The sequence below is a fragment of the Bubalus kerabau genome, chromosome X (genome assembly GCF_029407905.1).
Source record: "Bubalus kerabau isolate K-KA32 ecotype Philippines breed swamp buffalo chromosome X, PCC_UOA_SB_1v2, whole genome shotgun sequence".
Lineage (NCBI taxonomy): Eukaryota > Metazoa > Chordata > Mammalia > Artiodactyla > Bovidae > Bubalus > Bubalus kerabau.
Window position 1 is genome coordinate 10,998,780 of NC_073647.1, and position 5,153 is coordinate 11,003,932.

Sequence of the window (5,153 nt, forward strand, 5' to 3'; positions counted from 1 at the left end):
TAGTAATTCCCCCCTTAACAGTGTTAGTAGAAAACCAAGAAAGATCCCTCCTTGAGTTTCAAGTGGGGAATCTGGACTTGTAACTACATTTTATGGTAATAAGGTGGCACCTACTTGTCCTATGCCAGAACAGTATCAGAAAAATCCAATTAAAGCAAAAGAATATAAAAAAGAATGCCTATATGTGTATAACATATTCTAGGAATCAGTGAACTAAAATGGACTGGAATGGGTGAATTTAACTCAGATGACCATTTTATCTACTACTGTGGGCAGGAATCCCTTAGAAGAAATGGAGTACCATCTTGGTCAACAGAAGAGTCTGAAATGCAGTACTTGGATGCAATCTCAAAAACGACAGAATGATCTCTGTTTGTTTCCAAGGCAAACCATTCAATATCACAGTAATCCAAGTCTATGCCCCAACCAGTAACATGGAAGAAGCTGAAGTTGAATGGTTCTATGAAAACCTACAAGACCTTTTACAACTAACACCCCAAAAATATGTCCTTTTCATTATAGGGGACTGGAATGCAAAAGTAGGAAGTCAAGAAACACCTGGAGTAACAGGCAAATTTAGCCTTGGAATACAGAATGAAGCAGGGCAAAGATTAATAGAGTTTTGCCAAGAGAACGCACTGGTCATAGCAAACACCCTCTTCCAACAACACAAGACAAGACTCTACACATGGACATCACCAAATGGTCAACACCAAAATCAGATTGATTATATTCTTTGCAGCAAAAGATGGAGACACTTTATACAGTCAGCAAAAACAAGACCAGGAGCTGACTGTGGCTCAGATCATGAGCTCCTTATTGCCAGATTCAGACTTAAATTGAAGAAAGTAGGGAAAACCACTAGACCATACAGGTGTGACCTAAATCAAATCCCTTATGATTATACAGTGGAAGTGAGAAATAGATTTAAAGGACTAGATATGATAGATAGAGTGCCTGATGAACTATGGACAGAGGTTCGTGACATTGTACAGGAGACAGGGATCAAGACCATCCCCATGGAAAAGAAATGCAAAAAATCAAAATGGCTGTCTGAGGAGGCCTTACAAATAGCTGTAAAAAGAAGAGAAGTGAAAAGCAAAGGAGCAAAGGAAAGATATAAGCATCTGAATGCAGAGTTCCAAAGAATAGCAAGAAGAGTTAAGAAAGTCTTCCTCAGCGATCAATGCAAAGAAATAGAGGAAAACAATTGAATGGGGAAGACTAGAGATCTCTTCAATAAAATTAGAGATACCAAGGTAACATTTCATGCAAAGATGGGCTCGATAAAGGACAGAAATGGTATGGACCTAACAGAAGCAGAAGATATTAAGAAGAGGTGGCAAGAATACCCAGAAGAACTGTACAAAAAAGATCTTCATGACCAAGACAATCACGATGGTGTGATCACTCACCTAGAGCCAGACATCCTGGAATATGAAGTCAAGTGGGCCTTAGAAAGCATCATTATGAACAAAGCTAGTGGAGGTGACAGAATTCCAGTTGAGCTATTTCAAATCCTGAAAGATGATGCTGTGAAAGTGCTGCACTCAATATGCCAGCAAATTTGGAATACTCAGCAGTGGCCACAGGACTGGAAAGGTTAGTTTTCATTCCAATCCCAAAGAAAGGCAATGCCAAAGAATGTTCAAACTACCGCACAATTGCACTCATCTCACACGCTAGTAAAGTAATGCTCAAAATTCTCCAAGCCAGGTTTCAGCAATACATGAACCGTGAACTTCCAGATGTTCAAGCTGGTTTTAGAAAAGGCAGAGGAACCAGAGATCAAATTGCCAACATCCACTGGATCATGGAAAAAGCAAGAGAGTTCCAGAAAAACATCTATTTCTGCTTTATTGACTTTGCCAAAGCCTTTGACTGTGTGAATCACAATAAACTGTGAAAAATTCTGAAATAGATGGGAATACCAGACCACCTGACCTGCCTCTTGAGAAACCTGTATGCAGGTCAGGAAGCAACAGTTAGAACTGGACATGGAACAACAGACTGGTTCCAAATAGGAAAAGGAGTACGTCAAGGTTGTATATTGTCACCCTACTTATTTAACTTATATCCAGAGTACATCATGAGAAATGCTGGACTGGAAGAAGCACAAGCTGGAATCAAGATTGCTGGGAGAAATATCAATAACCTCAGATATGCAGATGACACCACTCTTATGGCAGAAAGTGAAGAGGAACTAAAAAGCCTCTTGATGAAAGTGAAAGAGGAGAGTGAAAATGTTGGCTTAAAGCTCAATGTTCAGAAAACGAAGATCATGGCATCTGGTCCCATCACTTCATGGGAAACAGATGGGGAAACAGTGGAAACAGTGTCAGACTTTATTTTTGGGGGCTCCAAAATCACTGCAGATGGTGATTGCAGCCATGAAATTAAAAGACGCTTACTCCTTGGAGGGAAAGTTATGACCCACTTAGATACCATATTGAAAAGCAGAGACATTACTTTGCCAACAAAGGTCCGTCTAGTCAAGGCTATGGTTTTTCCACTGGTCATGTATGGATGTGAGAGTTGGACTGTGAATAAAGCTGAGCGCCGAAGAATTGACGCATTTGAACTGTGGTGTTGGAGAAGATCTTGAGAGTCCCTTGGACTGCAAGGAGATCCAACCAGTCCATTCTGAAGGAGATCAGTCCTGGGTGTTCTTTGGAAGGAATGATGCTAAAGCTGCAACTCCAGTACTTTGGCCACCTCATGCGAAGAGTTGACTCATTGGAAAAGACTCTGATGCTGGGAGGGATTGGAGGCAGGAGAAGAAGGGGATGACAGAGGATGAGATGGCTGGATGGCATCACTGACTCGATGGACTTGAGTTTGAGTGAACTCCAAAGGTTGGTGATGGACAGGGAGGCCTGGCATGCTGCAATTCATGGGGTCGCAAAGAATCAGACATCACTGAGTGACTGAACTGAACTGATTTTTATAACTGAGTCACTCTGCTGTACAACAGAGATTGGCATATTGCAAATCAACTATAATTGAGTTAAAAATTAAAAAATAAAATAATGTGATATTTCTAAACCTCAGAATTTCATAAAGTTCATTTGTTAGTGCTTTTTAAAAAAATAAAAAAATTTAAATACTGTGTTCTCCAATACCTATATTTCAATAAAAATCACCCAAAATACCAAGAACCAAGAATATTGAGATGAATGAAAAAAAGATAATTAATAGATATAAATACTGAAATGACAGAAGTGTTAGAATTCTCTGAGAAAGATTCTAAAGCAGCCCTAACAAAAATGTTTTGTCAAATAATTACAAATATGTTTGAAGTGGATAAAAAAAAATGGAGAGTTTACTTAATACTCTGTAATGACCTACATGGTTAAATAATCTAAAAATAGAGTGGAGATATATATATATATATATATATGTATAACTAATTCACTTTGCTGTACAGTAGAAACTAATACAATGTTGTAAATCAATTATATACTCTAATAAAAATATTTTAGAAAATGAAGAGTCTCAGTAAAGAAATAGAAAGTATCGGTAAGCAATAAAAAATATAAAGCAGAACCTAATGGAAGTTTTAGAAGTGAAAAATGAAATAACAAGCTCAGTGGATGGGCTCTATAGCAAATGGAAGAGACAAAATAAAGAATGAATTGGAAAGTAGAATAACAACAAAATTTTTTTTTTAAAGTGAACAGAGCCTCACAGATCTGGGAAACTATTTTTTTTTAAAAAAGACCTAGCATTTCCATTATCAAAGTCCCATGAGAAGAGGAGGAGAAAGATAAGATTAAAAATTACTCAAGAAATAATGACCAAAAACCTGGAAAATTTACCAAGAGATAAAACCCCACAAATTTAAGAAGCTGACCAACAATTAGTATAAATCCAAAAAAATGTACACCAAAGCAGATCATATTAAAATCGGAAAGCAAAAACTAAGAAAAAATCTGGAAAACAGCCAGAGAAAAATGACACCTTACCTATAATGAATTCAAATGACAGAATATTTCTCAACAGAGACCAGGGATGCAACCAGTGGTGCAAGACTAGTTCAATATTCAAAGTCAATCTATTCCACAATATTAACAACCTAAAGAAGAAAAACCACATGATCATATCAATCAATGTGGAAAAAAGCATATGAGAAAATTCAATATACGTTCATGATTAAAAAAAAAACAGCAAAGAGCAATAGAGATAAAATTTCCTCAATCTGATAAAAAAACACCTATGAAAAACCTACAGCTAACATTATGCTTAATGGTAAATGATGGATTACTTTCCTTCTAAGACAGAATAAGGTAAGGCTATTAGCCTTCATCACTCTTATTCAAAACAGTACTAGAAATTGTAGACACGCAACAAGGCAAGAAAAAGAAATAAAATGCACATAGATCAGAAAAGAAAAAAAACAATCCCTATTTACTGATGACAGTTTATCTAGACAGAAAACCCCAATGACTATTTTTAAAATACTTCCAGATTTAATTAGTGAGTTCAGTAAGGCTGGAGATTCAAAATCAACATACAGAAATGAATTTTATTTCAATATACTAGCAATAAATGTGTGGACATCAAAATTAAAATGTAATATCATTTATAATTGCACTAAAATGAAAAATATTATGTGTATGTATGGCTGAGTCCCTTTTCTGCTCAGCTAAAACCATCACAACATTGTTAATCAGCTATACTCCAAAACAAAATAAAAAGTTTAAAAAAATAGAAAAAAAAATACTTAGGTGTAAATCTAACAAAATATCTACTGGACTTGTATTCTGAAAACTACACAATGCTGATAAAAGCAATAAAAGAGTATCTAAATAAATGAAGATAAAAACTGTGTTTGTGGATCAGAAGACTCAACATACTTAAAGATGTCAATTCTTCCCAAATTGATAAATAGGTTCGATGCCATTCTTATCATAATTCCAGTAAGAATTTTTGTAGGTACAGACTAAACAATTCTAAACTTTATATAGAAAGTGAAAAGAAGTAGAATGGCTAAAAGAATAGAGTAGGAGGAATCAGTCTATCGGATCTCAGGACTTACAATGTAGCTGTAGTAATCAAGACTCTGGTATTGACCGTAGAATATAATAGACACAGAAATATATTCAAACAAATATGTCCAAATTTTGACAAAAGTGAAAAAGCATTTCAATGGA